Consider the following 22,639-nt stretch of genomic DNA (forward strand, 5'->3'; position numbering starts at 1 on the left):
GTTTGACAAGATTTAACCAAAATTCAAAAAAACATAAATTAGAGCATATCTTTTTTTCCTTTTACAATTTTGTCATTTCAAAAATTGTCCTAAACCCTAAACCCGAGACTTAAAACGTCGGAAACTCTATGCTAAGCAGTAAACACTAAGGGTTTAAACCATAAAACCTAACCCTAAACTCTGAAATCTAAACCCTAGCACTAAATGCTAAAAACGTCTAAAAACGTGTAAAACGCCCAAAAACTCCATTTTCCCTTTGGAATTTTGTGATTTTAAAAAATTGTCGAAACAGAAAACTGGTTGGTTCCTCTCTTTGGCACATTGTTGACCTGTACTAGTTGGTTCCTCTTTGTGTTGCATGTGTTTGAGAAGAAGAACCAAGTACTAGTGTTGGCATATATTCTTGCTCACTGAACCATGGGAGATCCAAGTAAAGAAAAAACAGGGGATTCTAGTGTTAATAAGATGTATGAAATATTTAGCAAATTGCTTGAGCAGCAGTAGCAATCAAAGGCTGCTCATGAGCCAGTTAAGAATACACTTGAGCCAAATTCAGTCCGACTATCAGGACCTGGTGACTACATCAGTTGGGCACGCCATGCCAAATTGATTTTGAGCACCAATGACTATGATTATTTACTTGTTGGCAATGAAGAAAGTTTGGAGAAAGGCGGTGCATGCAGGAAACAAATCAATGATAAAGTACTAGTATGGATGTTGGGAAGTATGGAACCAAAATTAGAGAACAAGTGGAAGGCATGGGCACTGTTTGTGAGGTCAGGTCATCTTTGAAGAAACAATTTTTAGGGAAACAAATAAAATGCAAGCCACCCATATCATGCATGAGTTAACTAATTTGAAGCAGCGCTCAAGATCTATAATAGAGTATGCAGGTGAAGTAAAAAAATTATACAGAGACTTACATTATCATCACCCTTTTGAACCTGTTCACAAGGATGACTTGGCAATTCATCATGTGTGGTTTGAGTCATTTGTGAGCAAGCTATTTCTTGATGGCCTAGACCATGAACTAAACCTCTGTCGTCAATTGATATTTACAATGCCTGAGTGGCCTAGTCTTGATGATATTATTTCTAGCATGATTGAGGAGGATACTTGTTTGGCACAACCAAAGGAGGATGGTCAGGAGCATGCAGATGCTCGTGCTGCATTATCCATACAACCTTGTCATGCTACAAATTCTTTTGGTAAGGTGGTAAAAGCAAATTGCTTTGTGACCATTGCAAGAGAAAAGGACACACCAAGGGTGAGTGTTTTGAGTTGCATGGTTATCCACCTTGGTGGGATAAAGGGAGATCTCAGCTAGGTGGAGCTCGGGGTTCATACAAAAGACAAGCTAATTACAATGCATCTGCAGGGGAACTACCTGTGGTAGACACGCAAGCTCTTGAGGATTTCAAATCCAAGCTCAAACTCTCCGAAGGCTCATCTTCATCCCAAGGTTCCTCCAAAGTTGATTCTATCTTTAATGCCATCACCCAAGGTATGGAATCACACCAAGCCTAGTCAAAATAATGGATAATTGATACTGGAGCTACTAACCACATGACAGGAGTGTCCGTGTCAAAACCGGCCGATCTCGTGTAGGGGGTCCCGAACTGTGCGTCTGAGGATCGAAGGTAACAAGGGATACATGAGACACAATGTTTACCTAGGTTCGGGCCCTCTTAATGGAGGAAAAACCCTATGCCCTGCTTGATTGTATTTAATGAGTATAGGGGTTATAAGACTCGATCTACCTCGAGATCGTAATGGCTAAACCCTAGATGTCTAGCCTATATGAATTCTGATAGCCTCTACGGACTAGACCCTCCAGTTTATATAGACACCAGAGGGGCCTAGGGTTGTACTTGTTGGGGAACGTAGTAATTTCAAAAAACAATCCTACGCACAAGCAAGATCTATCATGGTGATGCATAGCAATGAGAGGGGAAGAGTGTTGTACACGTACCCACGTAGACCATAAGCAGAAGCATTATGACAACGCGGTTGATGTAGTCGTACGTCTTCATGATCCGACCGATCCTAGTACGGATGTACGGCACCTCCGCGATCTGCACACATTCAGCTCGGTGATGTCCCACGAACTCCTGATCTAGCTAAATGTCGAGGGAGAGTTTCGTAAGCACGACAGCGTGATGACGGTGATGATGAAGCTACCAGCGCAGGGCTTCGCCTAAGCACTATGACGATATGACCGAGGTGGATTATGGTGGAGAGGGCACCGCACACGGCTAAGGGATCAATGATCAACATGTGTGTTCTAGGGTGCCCCTGCCCTCGTATATAAAGGAGCAAGGGGGGAGGCTGGCCGGCCCTTGGAGGCGTGCCAAGGAGGGGAGGAGTCCTCCTCCTAGTAGGAGTAGGACTCCCCCTTTCCTAGTCCAACTAGGAGGAGGAAGGGGAAGGAAGGAGAGGGAGAGAAGAGAAGGAAAGGGGGGTCATGGAAAAATGTATGATTTTATTCAGAACCCAAATGTGTCATGGAAAAATGTGCATCAGCTCTGATAATGTTTACAGCATTTTCCATAAATGATGAGCATTTTTGAAAGCAATTTGGATTTACTGAAAATATTTTAGGAGAACCTAGTGAATTCCTTTGATGCTATGGGTTTAGGCAATCCCCATTCACTAGTAGAAAACGGAGCTTTGGCGCCGGTTCGTAAGGGCCTTTAGTGCCGGTTCTATAACTGGCACTAAAGGGTGGTCACTAAGGCCCTCCCCTTTAGTACCGGTTCGGCATGAACCGGCGCTAAAGTGCCACCACGTGGCGTGAGCTCGCGCCCTGGTACGGCGGACCTTTAGTACCGGTTGGTATTACCAACCGGTACTAAAGGTTCTTTTTTTTGAATTTTTTTTGAAAATTTTGGGAATTTTTTTTATTTTTTTTATTTTTAATTTTCCTGAATTATTTGATAATTTAGTCTCTAATCACCTCTCTTAACTGCTCAAGTGTGGATCACTCATTCCAAATCGCCTGACTTCCCGGCCGGTCACCCATCCTCTCACTCCCCCAGCCTGAGCACGCTTAGCTTCGGAGTTCTATTCCCCCTACATTCCAAGTCTACACTTGTTGTTTTCCTGACAAATGTAAGCTATCACACATTTCATAGTTTGAGTTTGAAACTATTATTCTAAAAAACAGTAATTATGTAGTAACACTAATATTTCTTGAATAAGTAGTTTGACCATAGTTTGACCACAGTTTGACCAGATTTGGCCAAAATTCAAAAAAACTGAGATACTTATTTAGTAACACTAATAGTATTGCGTAATTATTTAGTAACATTCTATATTTCTTGAATCAGTTGTTTGACCGGTTTGACAAGATTTAACCAAAATTCAAAAAAAACATAAATTAGAGCATCTCTTTTTTTCCTTTTACAATTTTGTCATTTCAAAAATTGTCCTAAACCCTAAACCCGGGACATAAAACGTCGGAGACACTATGGTAAACAGTAAAAACTAAGGGTTTAAACCATAAAACCTAACCCTAAACCCTAGCACTAAACGCTAAAAACGTCTAAAAAGCGTCTAAAACGCCCAAAAACTCCATTTTCCCTTTGGAATTTTGTGCTTTTAAAAAATTGTCGAAACAGAAAACTGGTTGGTTCCTCTCTTTGGCACATTGTTGACCTGTACTAGTTGGTTCCTCTTTGTGTTGCATGTGTTTGAGAAGAAGAACCAAGTACTAGTGTTGGAATATATTCTTGCTCACTGAACCATGGGAGATCCAAGTAAAGAAAAACCAAGGGATTCTAGTGTTAATAAGATGTATGAAATATTTAGCAAACTGCTTGAGCACCAGCAGCAATCAAAGGCTGCTCCTGAGCCAGTTAAGAATACACTTGAGCCAAATTCAGTACGACTATCAGGACCTGGTGACTACATCAGTTGGGCACGCCATGCCAAATTGATTTTGAGCACCAATGACTATGATTATTTACTTGTTGGCAATGAAGAAAATTTGGAGAAAGGCAGTGCATGCAGGAAACAAATCAATGATAAAGTACTAGTATGGATGTTGGGAAGTATGGAACCAAAATTAGAGAACAAGTGGAAGGCATGGGCACTGTTTGTGAGGTCTGTTCATCTTTGAAGAAGCAATTTGTAGGGAAACAAATAAAATGCAAGCCACCCATATCATGCATGAGTTAAATAATTTGAAGCAGCGCTCAAGATCTTTAACAGAGTATGTAGGTGAAGTAAAAAAATTATACAGAGACTTACATTATCATCACCCTTTTGAACCTGTTCACAAGGATGACTTGGCAATTCGTCATGTGTGGTTTGAGTCATTTGTGAGCAAGCTATTTCTTGATGGCCTAGACCATGAACTAAACCTCGGTCGTCATTTGATATTTGCAATGCCTGAGTGGCCTAGTCTTGATGATATTATTTCTAGCATGAATGAGGAGGAGACTCGTTTGGCAAAACAGAAGGAGGATGGTCAGGAGCATGCAGATGCTCGTGTTGCATTATCCATACAACCTTGTCATGCTACAAATTCTTTTGGTAAGGTGGATAAAAGCAAATTGCTGTGTGACCATTGCAAGAGAAAAGGACACACCAAGGGTGAGTGCTTTGAGTTGCATGGTTATCCACCTTGGTGGGATAAAGGGAGATCTCAGCTAGGTGGAGCTCGGGGTTAAAACAAAAGACAAGCTAATTATAATGCATCTGCAGGGGAACTACCTGTGGTAGACATGCAAGCTCTTGAGGATTTCAAATCCAAGCTCAAACTCTCCGAAGGCTCATCGTCATCCCAAGGTTCCTCCAAAGTTGATTCTATCTTTAATGCCATCACCCAAGGTATGGAATCACACCAAGCCTAGTCAAAATCATGGATAATTGATACTGGAGCTACTACCCACATGACAGGAGTGTCGGTGTCAAAACTGGCCGATCTCGTGTAGGGGGTCCCGAACTGTGCGTCTGAGGATCGAAGGTAACAAGGGATACAGGAGACACAACGTTTAGCCAGGTTCGGGCCGTCTTAATGGAGGTAAAACCCTACGTCCCGCTTGATTGTATTTAATGAGTATAGGGGTTACAAGAGTCGATCTACCTCGAGATCGTAATGGCTAAACCCTAGATGTCTAGCCTATATGAATTCTGATAGCCTCTACGGACTAGAACCTCCAGTTTATATAGACACCAGAGGGGCCTAGGGTTGTACATGTTGGGGAACGTAGTAATTTCAAAAAAGAATCCTACGCACACGCAAGATCTATCATGGTGATGCATAGTAATGAGAGGGGACGAGTGTTGTACACGTACCCACGTAGACCATAAGCAGAAGCATTATGACAACGCGGTTGATGTAGTCGTACATCTTCACGATCCGACCGATCCTAGTACCCGAAGTACGGCACCTCCGTGATCTGCACATGTTCAGCTCGGTGATGTCCCACGAACTCTTGATCTAGCTAAGTGTCGAGGGAGAGTTTCGTAAGCACGACGGCGTGATGACGGTGATGATGAAGCTACCGGCGCAGGGCTTCGCCTAAGCACTATGACGATATGACCGAGGAGGACTATGGTGGAGAGGGCACCGCACACGGCTAAGGGATCAATGATCAACTTGTGTGTTCTAGGGTGCCCCTGCCCTCGTATATAAAGGAGCAAGGGGGGAGTCCGGCCGGCCCTTGGAGGCGTGCCAAGGAGGGGAGGAGTCCTCCTCCAAGTAGGAGTAGGACTCCCCCTTTCCTAGTCCAACTAGGAGGAGGAAGGGGGAAGGAAGGAGAGGGAGAGAAGAGAAGGAAAGGGGGGTCATGGAAAAATGTATGATTTAATTCAGAACCCAAATGTGTCATGGAAATATGTGCATCACCTCTGGTACAGTTTACAGCATTTTCCATAAATGATGAGCATTTTTGAAAGCAATTTGGATTTACTGAAAATATTTTAGGTGAACCTAGTGAATTCCTTTGATGCTATGGGTTTAGGCAATCCCCATTCACTAGTAGAAAACGGAGCTTTAGCGCTGGTTCGTAAGGGCCTTTAGTGCCAGTTCTATAACCGGCACTAAAGGGTGGTCACTAAAGGCCCCCCCCTTTAGTACCGGTTCGGCACGAACCGGCGCTAAAGTGCCACCACGTGGCATGAGCTCGCGCCCTGGTATGGGGGACCTTTAGTACCGGTTGGTGTTACCAACCGGTACTAAATGTTTTTTTTGAATTTTTTTTTGAAAATTTTGGAAATTTTTTTCGATTTTTTTTTCGATTTTTAATTTCCCTGAATTATTTGATAATTTAGTCTCTAATCACCTCTCTTAACTGCTCAAGTGTGGATCACTCATTCCAAATCGCCTGACTTCCCGGCCGGTCACCCATCCTCTCACTCCCCCAGCCTGAGCACGCTTAACTTCGGAGTTCTATTCCCCCTACATTCCAAGTCTGCACTTTTTGTTTTCCTGACAAAAGTAAGCTGTGAATCCTATTAACCCTCAGTAGTTTAGCTTGAGCATGAAGTCACACATTTCATCGTAAATATGTAGTAACACTAACATTTCTTGAATAAGTAGTTTGACCATAGTTTGACCACAGTTTGACCAGATTTGGCCAAAATTCAAAAAAACTGAGATATTTATTTAGTAACGCTAATAGTATTGCGTAATTATTTAGTAACACTCTATATTTCTTGAATCAGTTGTTTGACCGGTTTGACAAGATTTAACCAAAATTCAAAAAAACATAAATTAGAGCATCTCTTTGTTTCCTTTTACAATTTTGTCATTTCAAAAATTGTCCTAAACCCTAAACCCGAAACTTAAAACGTCGGAAACTCTATGCTAAACAGTAAAAACTAAGGGTTTAAACCATAAAACCAAACCCTAAACCCTGAAATCTAAACCCTAGCACTAAACGCTAAAAACGTCTAAAAAACGTCTAAAACGCCCAAAAACTCCATTTCCCTTTGGAATTTTGTGCTTTTAAAAAATTGTCGAAACGGAAAACTGGTTGGTTCCTCTCTTTGGCACATTGTTGACCTGTACTAGTTGGTTCCTCTGTGTGTTGCATGTGTTTGAGAAGAAGAACCAAGTACTAGTGTTGGAATATATTCTTGCTCACTGAACCATGGGAGATCCAAGTAAAGAAAAAACAGGGGATTCTAGTGTTAATAAGATGTATGAAATATTTAGCAAACTGCTTGTGCACCAGCAGCAATCAAAGGCTACTCCTGAGCCAGTTAAGAATACACTTGAGCCAAATTCAGTCCGACTATCAGGACCTGGTGACTACATCAGTTGGGCATGCCATGCCAAATTGATTTTGAGCAACAATGACTATGATTATTTACTTGTTGGCAATGAAGAAAGTTTGGAGAAAGGCGGTGCATGCAGGAAACAAATCAATGATGAAGTACTAGTATGGATGTTGGGAAGTATGGAACCAAAATTAGAGAACAAGTGGAAGGCATGGGCACTGTTTGTGCGGTCTGGTCATCTTTGAAGAAGCAATTTGTAGGGAAACAAATAAAATGCAAGCCACCTGCCGGGGTTGCTGATCCACGGGCACCTATGGGACCGGCGGACCGGGTCCCTTTCGGTTCGGTGGGGGCGGAGGTCGCGCAAAGAGCAGATCGAGGCGGAGCACGCGAGCGATTTACCCAGGTTCGGGCCGCACGGATGCGTAAAACCCTACTCCTGCTTTGTGGTTTGTATTGATTTCTAGCTCGGGAGCGCGGAGTGCTACAGTGCACACCGGCGGCTGGCAAGACCGAGCGTGAGGGTTCGAACTAGCTAACCCCCCTCTCCGTTGCACACGGGCCTCCTTTTATATGCTCAAGGGGTTACCCACAGGTGGCAACGGAGGTAAAGGGCAAAAACGGAAGAGTGGTGGTTGGTACAACTACCTGTTACAGTGTTATCATACCTAACCCTGGCGGCAGGGGACAAGGGCATTAATTGCCCGTCTGTGTCGCTTAAACAGTACCGAAATTGACCGCTAGGGACGCCACCGTTTGCCACGATGGTTATCTTGTCAGCGCCTGCTTGCCACGATGGTTACCTTGTCAGCGCCTGCTTGCCACCGCACACCCCTAGCTGCACGGCCTCCTGCCACGTGTGCTTGAGAGAGTCCTAGAGCGACACGTTGGCAGGTGTGCTGGAGCGCGGGCACGAAGTGGGGGTTTCCCGCGGCAAGATCCTTGCCGCGGTTGTCGTCTTGTCGTGTTTGGGAGCTTGTCACTCACCGGGCCTTGCCGGGACGCACGGCGCGTCGCGGCAAGCTTTCTTGGTATGCCTTGAGTGGCCTTCCCGGCAAGCTCCTCTTGCCGGGGTCTTGTCTTGTTCCCGGCCAGCTTCTCTTGCCGGGGCCTTGGTTGGCCTTCCCGGCAAGCTCCTCTTGCCGGGGCCTTGGTTTGAGTACTTTGTTCTTGAATGGTCTTCAAAGTAGCCGCGGAGGATCTTGGCGGTCACCCGGCAAACTTTGCCGCGGGATGCTGCGATTGCCCGTGCACAAGTTCGGGATACTAGGGTACCCCTACTCTAGTACACCGACAGGAGCCCCCGGGCCTGGGCCAAAGATGGTGCCGAGCGCTGTTCGGCCAGGCCCAAAACAGTGCATGGGCACGCGCGGCCTAGGTCACGCCGCATATCTGTCCGCTTCCACCGCGCACGCCCAGAACGGCACGCGTCAAACGCGGCGTCGTGGGTGACGTGGGCGGCGCGCGCGCGCAGGGCTAAGCCCCGCGAGCATGCGTCAAGCCATGATGAAGGGGACGGTTCACGCCCTTCTACCTAAACGGAGGTAGGCGTGGGGGCGTGGTGCATTTACTGGACGGGCCCGGTGCGCGGTTTTTCGAGGCGTCCACTCCCCGCGGTCACGGGGTGGGGCGAGGCCGCCTCATCCGTCGCCTCGGTTCTGCATCCCCGCCACGCGGCTCCCATGCGCTTGGGGTCGCGGACGGTGGAAGTGGGAATCTGGGCCGTCGCGAGCAGAGGCAGCGGGTCGGCCCCGACTCCCTGCTCTTCCTGTGCCTTGATTCGCTGAGCGGGCCGGCCGAACCCCCACCTCGCTCCTTTATAAAGAGCGGGAGGGGAGCACAGAAACCCGCACTCTCCCATCTCCTTCTTTCTTCAGCTTCTGCTCCCCTTTCTCCCATTCGCCATGGAGAAAGGGAACCCTGGCCCTTCATCGGTGGCGGCGAGGGTCGCCGCCAGACAGCGCACCTCTCCCTCTCCCGCGCCCGTGGTGGCAGAGCCAGCCATAAGGGGAAGAGGGAGGGGGCGAGGTCGTGGACGAGGCCGAGGAGGAGGTAGAGGCGCTCGGGGAAGAGGCGGTCGGGGCGGCACGCCAGCTTCGCCTCCGCCGGCGGTTCCTCCCCTGACGGCGGTCCATATAGGGGACGACCCTTGTGAGTTCTTCGTCAGGCTGCGTCGGGCGCCTCGTCGTCGCCTCCAGCTTCCAGCTCTGTTTGCGAGCGCGATGGAGTTTGACCCGCCCGAGACACTGACACTGCACATGAGGGGCTGTGGGATCAGCGGCACGCGAGTCCGCGTCGTATTCCCAGCCCCTAACGTGATGTATCTTGATCGAGGGTGGAAGACGTTTGCCCGTATCCACAGCCTGATGGAGCGGTTTACCCTCCATTTTAAGTTGATGGAGGGCGATCTCCTCTCCATCAAGGTCTTCGGGTGCTTCGGCACTCGGGCGAAGTGCTGTGTGGACAGCTCCTCCGATAGCGAAGGCTCCTCCTTGAGCGAGAGCGACAGCGACGATGAGGGTAGCGGGCGGCGGGATGGCGGGTCCGACTAGGCGTCAGGCGCCGCTTCATGCGGCACCGGTGACCCCATCATCCGTGTCGCCGGCTCCTTGAACTCCCCGGGGCCGTCTCCTTGGGCGGCTGGCGTAGGGAGGCTGCGGAAGGGGAAGAGGGCTGGCGACAAGGCCGTCAGGTCGGAGTACGAGAGCGTGGTGCCCTCGACAGCATGCTGACGTCCTGCCGCCCCATCTTTGAGCCCCGCTTCTGGCGCCGCCGTCACCGTCCAGCCTTCGGAAGGCCCCCGGGATGTTCTCTTTGTGTCTTCTGGCACCCGTAGCTCGCCTAGGCGCCCCTTTTGCCCTTTTCGCCTCCTTGACCTAACTCCTGAAGAGAGGGACAGGAAAGGGATTACGGGCATCTTATCTTTTTAATTTGTAAGCCTTCGGGCCTTAGCTGCATCTAAAACTTGTAATCCTCTCTTTCTGTTTTTCATCCTCTATGGACTGTACCTGAGTGGGATGTTTTTTAATGAAAAGGGGATGTTTGCCGGGTTATTTGTCTCGTGGGTTGAACCCATGCCAAGGAGCAAATCCTTGGTATCCCTCGGACAGACAGTTCGGCTCCCGGCAACAGGCCCTGCCGCCTTCCCACGTCGCACGACCTTTCTCACGCCTTTGACGGAGGCGGGAACGAGGTGGGTGCGGCCTCCTCGTTTCATCCCGTTGTTGTCGCGACTACGACCAAACTTGGCCCCGGGAACTGGCCCCAGGGCCTAGAGTTGAGGGAGCACGGCAGTTTTCGGGAAGAAACGCGGTTTCGCATTCCCCAGTCCATAAGAGGATGCATGATGAGGGACGAAAGACTTATCTGATATTGCAGCCCCCGGCAACTCTGGCTTGCCGTGGACGAATCTTGGCACTCGCAGCCCCCAGCAATACTGGCTTGCCGGGGCCCAGGTGTCAGCGCGCCCTTCTTCTCCTTTTCGTCCTCAAGCAGTCTGGCCAGGATATGCGAGCCCTGCGAACAAAAGAAAAGCAAAGGGACGGATACTCGACCTCTAAGCTAGGGGTTAGCTGCTGTTAGGCACTATCAACCCTAACCAAGGACGAGACTCGACCTAGCATGCATGCTATAACCCCAGGGTGTCAGCGCTTCATTTACTTGTGCTCAGGGTCTGCGCCTGGCTCTGTACAAAGGATTACATGCAACAGCGGCAAGACTTGTACAGAAGGGTGGTTGCCGAATAGGGTCCGACAACCGCGCCTTACGGGTAAAACTTACGAAGATGCTCAATGTTCCAGGAGTTGCTCACTGGTACGCCATCTTCGGTCTCAAGGCGGACAGCGCCAGGCCTTGTGACTCGCTTCACCCGGTAAGGGCCTTCCCACTTTGGCGTCAACTTGTTGGAATTCTTGGCGGACTGAACGCGCCGAAGTACAAGGTCGCCTTCCTCGAGACTCCTGGCATTGACTCTGCGGCTATGGTAGCGGCGCAGAGCTTGCTGGTAGCGAGCAGCTCGCACAGCGGCCTGGAGACGGTCTTCCTCAAGGAGCAGCGCGTCATCTTGTCGCAGCCGCTCTTGCTCAAGCTCATCGTAAGCGAGCACTCGAGGTGACCCGTATACGAGTTCCGTGGGGGTAACTGCCTCTGCTCCATAGACTAGAGCAAAGGGTGTCTGTCCAGTGGCTCGATTTGGCATCGTTCTGATCGACCAAAGAGCCACCGGCAGCTCCTCGATCCAGTTCCTTCTGCACTTGTGCAGCCTGTCGAAAGTTCTGGTCTTGAGCCCGCGCAGCACTTCAGCATTTGCCCTCTCCGCTTGACCGTTGCTTCTCGGGTGAGCAACAGAAGCGAAACAGACCTTGGCGCCAAGATCTTGGGCGTACTGCATGAAGGTGCGGCTCGTGAATTGTGTTCCGTTGTCGGTGATTATCCTGTTAGGGATCCCGAAGCGGCAGACAATCGACCTGAAGAACTTGACGGCTGACTGTGCGGTCACCTTCCTCACTGGTTCCACTTCCGGCCACTTTATGAACTTGTCGATTGCGACGTACAAGTACTCAAAGCCCCCGACAGCTCGGGGAAAGGGGCCGAGGATGTCGAGCCCCCAGACCGAAAATGGCCAGGATAAAGGGATCGTCTGGAGAGCTTGAGCTGGCTGGTGTATCTGCTTGGAATGGAACTGGCACGCTTCACACTTGGTTACTTGTGCAGTTGCATCCTGGAGGGCTGTTGGCCAGAAGAAACCTTGCCGGAATGCTTTGCCGACAAGTGCTCTCGCGCCGATGTGGTGACCACATATGCCTCCGTGTATCTCTGCCAACAGCTTTCGTCCGTCTTCCCGGTGAATACACTTCAATTTCATACCGTTGAGTCTTCTTCTGTACAGTGTCTTGTCGACAAACTGGTACATACTTGACTGCCGGGCTACTCTTTCCGCTTCTTCTTGCTCTTCGGGAAGTTCTCCTGTCTGAAGGAAACGGACAATCTGCTGCGCCCATGTTGGAGCTTGTGGCTCGACAACAAGGACTAAAGGCAACTCTGCTGCTGCGGGAACATCCACTTCTACGGCAAGAACCTGCGGCTCTGCCGGAGCTTGACGTTCCCCGACAAGCTTGCCGGGGCAAAACTCGTCGGGAGCTTCTGCTTCAACGGAACAAACCCTAGGGCTTGTCGGAACATCTTGCTCCTCAGCGCTCTTGGTGTTGTTCTCAGCTGCTGCGGGAACATCCGCTTCTACGGCGAGGAGCTGCACCTCTGCCGGAGCTTGACGTTCCCCGACAAGCTTGCCGGGGTGAAACTTGTCGGGAGCTTCTGCTTCAACGGAACAAACCCTGGGGCTTGCCGGAGAATCTTGCTCCTCAGCGCTCTTGGTGTTGATCTTGGGGACCTTCTTGGCGGCGGCTTCGGGAAGCTCTGCCGGCAAATAGTCACCTGAAATCAACTTCCTCTTCTTGCTCTGTCCAGTTGATGGCGTTACGGACGGTTGGGTCAGCTTGAGCACAAAGGTCCCTGGTTCCACAGGTAACTTAAGTGTGGCACACTTTGACAGGCCATCAGCAATGGCGTTGTGAGCTCTTGGAACATGCTCCATTTGTAGGCCGTCAAAGCGCTCTTCTAGCTTTCTCACTTCGTCAACGTAAGCTTCCATCAACGGACTCTGATAACTCTTGGTTACTTGGCGGACGACAAGCTGTGAGTCACCCCTGACAATGAGCTTCTTGATCCCAAGGTCTGCCGCGATAATGAGACCGGCAAGCAATCCCTCATACTCTGCAGTATTGTTTGTTGCTTGCTCCTTGGGAAAGTGCATCTGGACTACGTACTTGAGGTGCTCTCCGGTGGGTGCGATAAGCAGCACACCAGCACCGGCGCCTTGCAGCGAAAAGGCACCATCAAAGTACATCAGCCACTCTTTGCTTGCTTCCTTGTCGGGGATGCTCGTTTCTGGAATTTCTTCATCTGGTGTTGGCGTCCATTCTCCTACAAATTCTGCCAATGCTCTGCTCTGGATAGTTGAAGTGCTTTCAAACTTGAGGCCAAAGCTTGACAGTTCCAGTGCCCACTCAACAATCCTGCCTGTCGCCTCTGGATTCTGCAGTATCCTCTTCAGCGGAAAGCGAGTGACAACTCTTATCTCATGTGCTTGGAAGTAATGGCGCAGCTTTCTCGAGGCCATGAGAAGGCCAAAAAGCAATTTCTGCACACCAGAGTACCTTGACCTAGCCCCCTGCAGGAGGGAACTGACAAAGTAAACTGGGCGCTGCACCATTTTCTTCTGTGTCTCCTCGTGCGTCTGCGCAGATCCATCTTTGTCGGGACCAGAGATTGCCGGGGAAGCCCCCTGCTTGTCGCTGGATGCGCTTGCCGTGGTTGCTGGCTCATCATCTGCCTCCCTCTCTGCTACTAACGCAGCACTAACCACTTGATTGGTTGCCGCTATGTACAGCAGCAACTTCTCTTGTGGCCTAGGTGCGACAAGTATTGGAGGGGAGGACAGGTATCTCTTCAGGTCTTGCAGCGCAGCCTCCGCTTCCGGAGTCCATTTCATTGGACCTTGCTTTTTCAATAATTTGAAAAATGGCAGGGCGCGCTCAGCAGACCGAGAGATAAACCTGCTGAGAGCAGCCACGCAACCGGCAAGTTTCTGTACATCCTTGACGCGCTTTGGTGGTTCAGTCTGCTCAATGGCCTTGATCTTGTCGGGATTGGCTTCAATTCCCCGCTGAGATACGAAGAACCCGAGAAGTTTGCCGGAGGGGACTCCAAACACACACTTCTCTGGGTTGAGCTTGAGGCTGATCTTGCGCAGATTTGCAAAGGTCTCGTCTAAGTCTTGAGTCAGGGTTGCTCTGTCCTTGCTCTTGACCACTATATCATCCATGTAGGCTTCCACATTTCTGTGTATTTGTGGCTCAAGAGCAACATGGACTACTCTTGCAAATGTCGAACCAGCATTTTTTAATCCGAAAGGCATCCGTACGAAACAGTACGTGCGACATGGAGTAATAAATGCGGTCTTCTCCTCATCCTCTTCTGCCATGAAGATCTGATGATATCCTGAGTATGCGTCAAGAAATGAAAGCAAATCACATCCGGCTGTGGAGTCAACAATCTGGTCAATGCGCGACAAAGGAAATGGGTCTTTGGGACAAGCTTTGTTAACATCGGTAAAATCGATGCAAAGTCTCCATTTCCCGTTTGCCTTGCGCACGACTACAGGATTGGCCAACCACGTGGGATGGAGCACTCCTCTGACAAGGCCTGCTGCTTCCAGTTTCTTGATCTCTTCTGCAATGAATTCTTGGCGCTCCACTGCCTGCTTCCTGACTTTCTGCTTGACGGGCCGCGCATGAGGACAAACGGCAAGGTGGTGCTCAATCACTTTCCTGGGAACATCGGGGATGTCGGACGGCTACCATGCAAACACGTCGACATTCGCCCGCAGGAAAGTAACGGGCGCGCTTTCCTATTCAGGGCCGAGCGTGGCACTGATGGTGAAGGTACCACCAGTGCCGTCCTCCTTGGCGGGTCCGGAGGTCATGGCCCTTGGTGCGGTGAATCTTGCAGTATTGGTTGTCGGAGCCGTCCTGCTTGTCGGCGGCCGCCACAGCCTGGCAGTTGGTGCACGTGGCAACCTCCTTGCCGGAGCTACTGACCTTGGCTCGATTGGCGCCACCGTCGTTGCCGGACTGCTCAACAACCAGAACCTCTTTGTTCTGCTTCTTCCTGTTGTTGCGCCGCCGGTTTTTCTTTGCCAGGGCGGCATCCTCGCTGTCAGATCCCCCTTCTCCAGTGCTTTCTCCGGGGAATTTCCTCCCTTCCTCAGCGCGTGCACACTTGTCGGCCAGGGCATATAGCTCGCTGACGTCCCGAATCTTGCACATCGCCATCTCCTCCCGCATCCTGCGGTTACGCACGTTCTGATGGAACGCGCTGATTACCGCGGCAGGGTGGATGTTTGGGATGTTGTGATGTACACGGCTGAACCTCTGGATATACTTGCGCAGGGGCTCTCCTTCCTTCTGGATGAGCAGATGAAGATCACTCTCTTGGCCGTGAGGTTTGTGGGCGCCTGTGAAGGCGCCGACAAACTGATGGCATAGATCAGCCCAGGAGGATATGTAGTTGTCCGGCAAGTGCATGAGCCAGGACCTGACGTTGGGCATGAGCACCAACGGAAAGTAGTTGGCAAGGATCTTATCGTCCCGTCCCCCAGCAGCCTGCACCGTGATGGTGTAGATGCTAAGGAACTCCGACGGATGCGACTTGCCGTCGTACTTCTCTGGTACATCTGGTTTGAAATTCTTCGTACTACGCCACTGGACTTCCGCAGCTCACGAGTGAACGCAGGGCAACCTACCGCGTACGGCAAGTCGCCTGGCTCCTCCAGCGCATGCGTGTCAACAGAGGGCCCAGCACGCTGGTCTGATTGACGTCGCGCTTCTCTCCGGCGCTCGATGCGAGTACGAGCGTCTTCTTGTTGTCGTTCTTGAAGAACTTGGCGTTGATCGCGACGAGCTCGCAGATCTGACGACGCGGTGGAGTCGCTGTCGAGGTGGACCCGGCGAGTCGACGATCTTGGCCTTCGGGGTGGAGAGTGCACAGTAGTTGCACCCCCACCAGTCTTGTCGTCTCTGGCTCGTGCCTGGCTGGCTTGCCGCGGCTGAGACACGCTCGGCTGCCGTGGAGTGTCGCCGTTGGCGAAGCCGATGAGACTCTGGATAGTGGCCCTCCAGTCGTCGACCTTGTCTGGCACTGGAGGGTAGTCTAGGAGCAGCTGAGCTCGCGCCAAAGCTTCTGCTGCGGTGGCGGGTGGCGGTGGCGAACGGTGCGAGGAGCGGGATATGCTCGGACTTCTAACTACGTTAGAAGGAGCAGTATCTCGTCCAGGCGACCGTGTCTCGCTCGCGCCAGCAGGTTGATGTGCACGGTGGTCCTGAGCGCTCCGAGATCCACCAGCTCGATCTTTATCTAGCGAACGCATGGTACCGTGAGTACCATGACGCTGCCGGTCCCGCACCTCCTGAGATGGGCGCGGTGCATGCACGGACGCCGAGGTCTTGGAGTGTGCCCGGTCGTTGTGGGAGCCGGCTACGCCGCCGATGGGCAGCGCAGCCTTGTCCGGGGACCTGGCAGCACCCTGAGTTCCCTCGTCGACGCGTGCCCTTCCGCCGGTGCCTGCCCCACCAACCGTTTGCTCCGGCGGTGGCTGGCTCGGCGCGGACGGAGCAGCTGCCTCCGAAACTTTATTCTTCGGCGGCATGTTGATGAAGATGATGAAGATCTAGCTCGCGAGAACGCCGGATCTGGTTCACACAACTTCGACGCCCCCTACCTGGCGCGCCAGAGATGCCGGGGTTGCTGATCCACGGGCACCTATGGGACCGGCGGACCGGGTCCCTTTCGGTTCGGCGGGGGCGGAGGTCGCGCAAAGAGCAGATCGAGGCGGAGCACGCGAGCGATTTACCCAGGTTCGGGCCGCACGGATGCGTAAAACCCTACTCCTGCTTTGTGGTTTGTATTGATTTCTAGCTCGGGAGCGCGGAGTGCTACAGTGCACACCGGCGGCTGGCAAGACCGAGCGTGAGGGTTCGAACTGGCTAACCCCCCTCTCCGTTGCACACGGGCCTCCTTTTATATGCTCAAGGGGTTACCCACAGGTGGCAACGGAGGTAAAGGGCAAAAACGGAAGAGTGGTGGTTGGTACAACTACCTGTTACAGTGTTATCATACCTAACCCTGGCGGCAGGGGACAAGGGCATTAATTGCCCGTCTGTGTCGCCTAAACAGTACCGAAATGGACCGCTAGGGATGCCACCGTTTGCCATGATGGTTATCTTGTCAGCGCCTGCTTGCCACGATGGTTACCTTGTCAGCGCCTGCTTGCCACCGCGCACCCCTAGCTGCACGGCCTCCTGCCACGTGTGCTTGAGAGAGTCCTAGAGAGACACGTTGGCAGGTGTGCTGGAGCGCGGGCACGAAGTGGGGGTTTCCCGCGGCAAGCTCCTTGCCGCGGTCGTCGTCTTGTCGTGTTCGGGAGCTTGTCGCTCACCGGGCCTTGCCGGGATGCGCGGCGCGTCGCGGCAAGCTTTCTTGGTATGCCTTGAGTGGCCTTCCCGGCAAGCTCCTCTTGCCGGGGTCTTGTCTTCTTCCCGGCCAGCTCCTCTTGCCGGGGCCTTGGTTTGAGTACTTTGTTCTTGAATGGTCTTCAAAGTAGCCGCGGAGGATCTTGGCGGTCACCCGGCAAACTTTGCCGCGGGATGCTGCGACTGCCCGTGCACAAGTTCGGGATACTAGGGTACCCCTACTCTAGTACACCGACACCGCCCATATCATGCATGAGTTAAATAATTTGAAGCAGCGCTCAAGATCTATAACAGAGTATGCAGGTGAAGTAAAAAAATTATACAGAGACTTACATTATCATCACCCTTTTGAACCTGTTCACAAGGATGACTTGGCAATTCATCATGTATGGTTTGAGTCATTTGTGAGCAAGCTATTTCTTGATGGCCTAGACCATGAACTAAACCTCTGTCGTCAATTGATATTTGCAATGCCTGAGTGGCCTGGTCTTGATGACATTATTTCTAGCATGATTGAGGAGGAGACTCGTTTGGCACAACCGAAGGAGGATGGTCAGGAGCATGCAGATGCTAGTGCTGCATTATCCATACAACCTTGTCATGCTACAAATTCTTTTGGTAAGGTGGATAAAAGCAAATTGCTTTGTGACCATTGCAAGAGAAAAGGACACACCAAGGGTGAGTGTTTTGAGTTGCATGGTTATCCACCTTGGTGGGATAAAGGGAGATCTCAGCTATGGGGAGCTCGGGGTTAAAACAAAAGACAAGCTAATTACAATGCATCTGCAGGGGAACTACCTGTGGTAGACATGCAAGCTCTTGAGGATTTCAAATCCAAGCTCAAACTCTCCGAAGTCTCATCTTCATCCCAAGGTTCCTCCAAAGTTGATTCTATCTTTAATGCCATCACCCAAGGTATGGAATCACACCAAGCCTAGTCAAAATCATGGATAATTGATACTGGAGCTACTACCCACATGACAGGAGTGTCGGTGTCAAAACCGGCCGATCTCGTGTAGGGGGTCCCGAACTGTGCGTCTGAGGATCGAAGGTAACAAGGGATACAGGAGACACAACGTTTACCCAGGTTCGGGCCCTCTTAAAGGAGGTAAAACCCTACGTCCCGCTTGATTGTATTTAATGAGTATAGGGGTTACAAGAGTCGATCAACCTCGAGATCGTAATGGCTCAACCCTAGATGTCTAGCCTATATGAATTCTGATAGCCTCTACGGACTAGAACCTCCAGTTTATATAGACACCAGAGGGGCCTAGGGTTGTACATGTTGGGGAACGTAGTAATTTCAAAAAACAATCCTACGCACACGCAAGATCTATCATGGTTATGCATAGTAATGAGAGGGGACGAGTGTTGTACACGTACCCACGTAGACCATAAGCAGAAGCATTATGACAACGCGGTTGATGTAGTCGTACGTCTTCACGATCCGACCGATCCTAGTACCGGAAGTACGGCACCACCGTGATCTGCACATGTTCGGCTCGGTGATGTCCCACGAACTCTTGATCTAGCTAAGTGTCGAGGGAGAGTTTCGTAAGCACGACGGCGTGATGACGGTGATGATGAAGCTACCGGCGCAGGGCTTCGCCTAAGCACTATGACGATATGACCGAGGTGGATTGTGGTGGAGAGGGCACCGCACACGGCTAAGGGATCAATGATCAACTTGTGTGCTCTAGGGTGCCCCTGCCCTCGTATATAAAGGAGCAAGGGGGGGGGCCGGCCGGCCCTTGGAGGCGTGCCAAGGAGGGGAGGAGTCCTCCTCCTAGTAGGAGTAGGACTCCCCCTTTCCTAGTCCAACTAGGAGGAGGAAGGGGGAAGGAAGGAGAGGGAGAGAAGAGAAGGAAAGGGGGGTCATGGAAAAATATATGATTTAATTCAGAACCCAAATGTGTCTTGGAAAAATGTGCATCACCTCTGGTACAGTTTACAGCATTTTCCATAAATGATGAGCATTTTTGAAAGCAATTTGGATTTACTGAAAATATTTTAGGTGAACCTAGTGAATTCCTTTGATGCTATGGGTTTAGGCAATCCCCATTCACTAGTAGAAAACGGAGCTTTAGCGCCGGTTCGTAAGGGCCTTTAGTGCCGGTTCTATAACCGGCACTAAAGGGTGGTCACTAAAGGCCCCCCCCCCTTTAGTACCGGTTCGCCACGAACCGGCGCTAAAGTGCCACCACGTGGCGTGAGCTCGCGCCCTGGTATGGGGGACCTTTAGTACCAGTTGGTGTTACCAACCGGTACTAAAGGTTTTTTTTTAATTTTTTTTTGAAAATTTTGGAAATTTTTTTTGATTTTTTTTCCGATTTTTAATTTTCGTGAATTATTTGATAATTTAGTCTCTAATCACCTCTCTTAACTGCTCAAGTGTGGATCACTCATTCCAAATCGCCTGACTTCCCGGCCGGTCACCCATCCTCTCACTCCCCCAGCCTGAGCACGCTTAACTTCAGAGTTCTATTCCCCCTACATTCCAAGTCTGCACTTTTTGTTTTCCTGACAAATGTAAGCTGTGAATCCTATTAACCCTCAGTAGTTTAGCTTGAGCATGAAGTCACACATTTCATCGTTTGAGTTTGCAACTATTATTCTAAAAAACAGTAATTATGTAGTAACACTAACATTTCTTGAATAAGTAGTTTGACCATAGTTTGACCACAGTTTGACCATATTTGGCCAAAATTAAAAAAAACTGAGATACTTATTTAGTAACACTAATAGTATTGCGTAATTATTTAGTAACACTCTATATTTCTTGAATCAGTTGTTTGACCGGTTTGACAAGATTTAACCAAAATTCAAAAAAACATAAATTAGAGAATCTCTTTTTTTCCTTTTACAATTTTTTCATTTCAAAAATTGTCCTAAACCCTAAACCCGGGACTTAAAACGTCGGAAACTCTATGCTAAACAGTAAAAACTAAGGGTTTAAACCATAAAACCTAACCCTAAACCCTGAATTCTAAACCCTAGCACTAAATGCTAAAAACGTCTAAAACGCCCAAAAACTCCATTTTCCCTTTGGAATTTTGTGCTTTTAAAAAATTGTCGAAACGGAAAACTGGTTGGTTCCTCTCTTTGGCACATTGTTGACATGTACTAGTTGGTTCCTCTGTGTGTTGCATGTGTTTGAGAAGAAGAACCAAGTACTAGTGTTCGAATATATTGTTGCTCACTGAACCATGGGAGATCCAAGTAAAGAAAAAACAGGGGATTCTAGTGTTAATAAGATGTATGAAATATTTAGCAAACTGCTTGAGCACCAGCAGCAATCAAAGGCTGCTCCCGAGCCAGTTAAGAATACACTTGAGCCAAATTCAGTCCGACTATCAGGACCTGGTGACTACATCAGTTGGGCACGCCATGCCAAATTGATTTTGAGCACCAATGACTATGATTATTTACTTGTTGGCAATGAAGAAAGTTTGGAGAAAGGCGGTGCATGCAGGAAACAAATCAATGATAAAGTACTAGTATGGATGTTGGGAAGTATGGAACCAAAATTAGAGAACAAGTGGAAGGCATGGGCACTGTTTGTGAGGTCTGGTCATCTTTGAAGAAGCAATTTGTAGGGAAACAAATAAAATGCAAGCCACCCATATCATGCATGAGTTAACTAATTTGAAGCAGCGCTCAAGATCTATAACAGAGTATGCAGGTGAAGTAAAAAAATTATATAGAGACTTACATTATCATCACCCTTTTGAACCTGTTCACAATGATGACTTGGCAATTCGTCATGTGTGGTTTGAGTCATTTGTGAGCAAGCTATTTCTTGATGGCCTAGACCATGAACTAAACCTCTGTCGTCCATTGATATTTGCAATGCCTGAGTGGCCTAGTCTTGATGATATTATTTCTAGCATGATTGAGGAGGAGACTCGTTTGGCACAACCGAAGGAGGATGGTCAGGAGCATGCAGATGCTCGTACTGCATTATCCATACAATCTTGTCATGCTACAAATTCTTTTGGTAAGGTGGATACAAGCAAATTGCTTTGTGACCATTGCAAGAGAAAAGGACACACCAAGGGTGAGTGTTTTGAGTTGCATGGTTATCCACCTTGGTGGGATAAAGGGAGATCTCAGCTAGGGGAGCTCGGGGTTAAAACAAAAGACAAGCTAATTACAATGCATCTGCAGGGGAACTACCTGTGGTAGACATGCAAGCTATTGAGGATTTCAAATCCAAGCTCAAACTCTCCGAAGTCTCATCTTCATCCCAAGGTTCCTCCAAAGTTGATTCTATCTTTAATGCCATCACCCAAGGTATGGAATCACACCAAGCCTAGTCAAAATCATGGATAATTGATACTGGAGCTACTACCCACATGACAGGAGTGTCGGTGTCAAAACCGGCCGATCTCGTGTAGGGGGTCCCGAACTGTGCGTCTGAGGATCGAAGGTAACAAGGGATACAGGAGACACAACGTTTACCAAGGTTCGGGCCCTCTTAATGGAGGTAAAACCCTACGTCCTGCTTGATTGTATTTAATGAGTATAGGGGTTACAAGAGTCGATCTACCTCGAGATCGTAATGGCTAAACCCTAGATGTCTAGCCTATATGAATTCTGATAGCCTCTACGGACTAGACCCTCCAGTTTATATAGACACCAGAGGGCCTAGGGTTGTACATGTTGGGGAACGTAGTAATTTCAAAAAACAATCCTACGCACACGCAAGATCTATCATGGTGATGCATAGCAATGAGAGGGGAAGAGTGTTGTACACGTACCCACGTAGACCATAAGCAGAAGCATTATGACAAGGCGGTTGATGTACTCGTACGTCTTCACAATCCGACCGATCCTAGTACCGGAAGTACGGCACCTCCACGATCTGCACACGTTCGGCTCGGTGATGTCCCACGAACTCCTGATCTAGCTAAGTGTCGAGGGAGAGTTTTGTAAGAACGACGGCGTGATGACGGTGATGATGAAGCTACCGGCGCAGGGCTTCGCCTAAGCACTATGACGATATGACCGAGGTGGATTATGGTGGAGAGGGCACCACACACGGCTAAGGGATCAATGATCAACTTGTGTGTTCTAGGGTGCCCCTGCCCTCGTATATAAAGGAGCAAGGGGGGAGGCCGGCCGGCCCTTGGAGGCGTGCCAAGGAGGGGAGGAGTCCTCCTCCTAGTAGGAGTAGGACTCCCCCTTTCCTAGTCCAACTAGGAGGAGGAAGGGGGAAGGAAGGAGAGGGAGAGAAGAGAAGGAAAGGGGGGTCATGGAAAAATGTATGATTTAATTCAGAACCCAAATGTGTCATGGAAAAATGTGCATCACCTCTGGTA

General features: G+C 49.7%; 2 pseudogenes; both read left to right on the top strand.

Annotated features, from left to right (window-relative positions):
• The first annotated feature begins 417 nt into the window (after positions 1-417).
• LOC147993257 (uncharacterized) lies at positions 418-1,527 on the top strand (annotated as a pseudogene).
• An 18,997-nt stretch (positions 1,528-20,524) lies between these two features.
• LOC147993258 (uncharacterized) lies at positions 20,525-21,503 on the top strand (annotated as a pseudogene).
• Positions 21,504-22,639: the final 1,136 nt, after the last annotated feature.

The sequence above is a fragment of the Triticum urartu genome, chromosome 1A (genome assembly GCF_056163025.1).
Source record: "Triticum urartu cultivar PI428250 chromosome 1A, HENAU_Tu73, whole genome shotgun sequence".
NCBI lineage: Eukaryota > Viridiplantae > Streptophyta > Magnoliopsida > Poales > Poaceae > Triticum > Triticum urartu.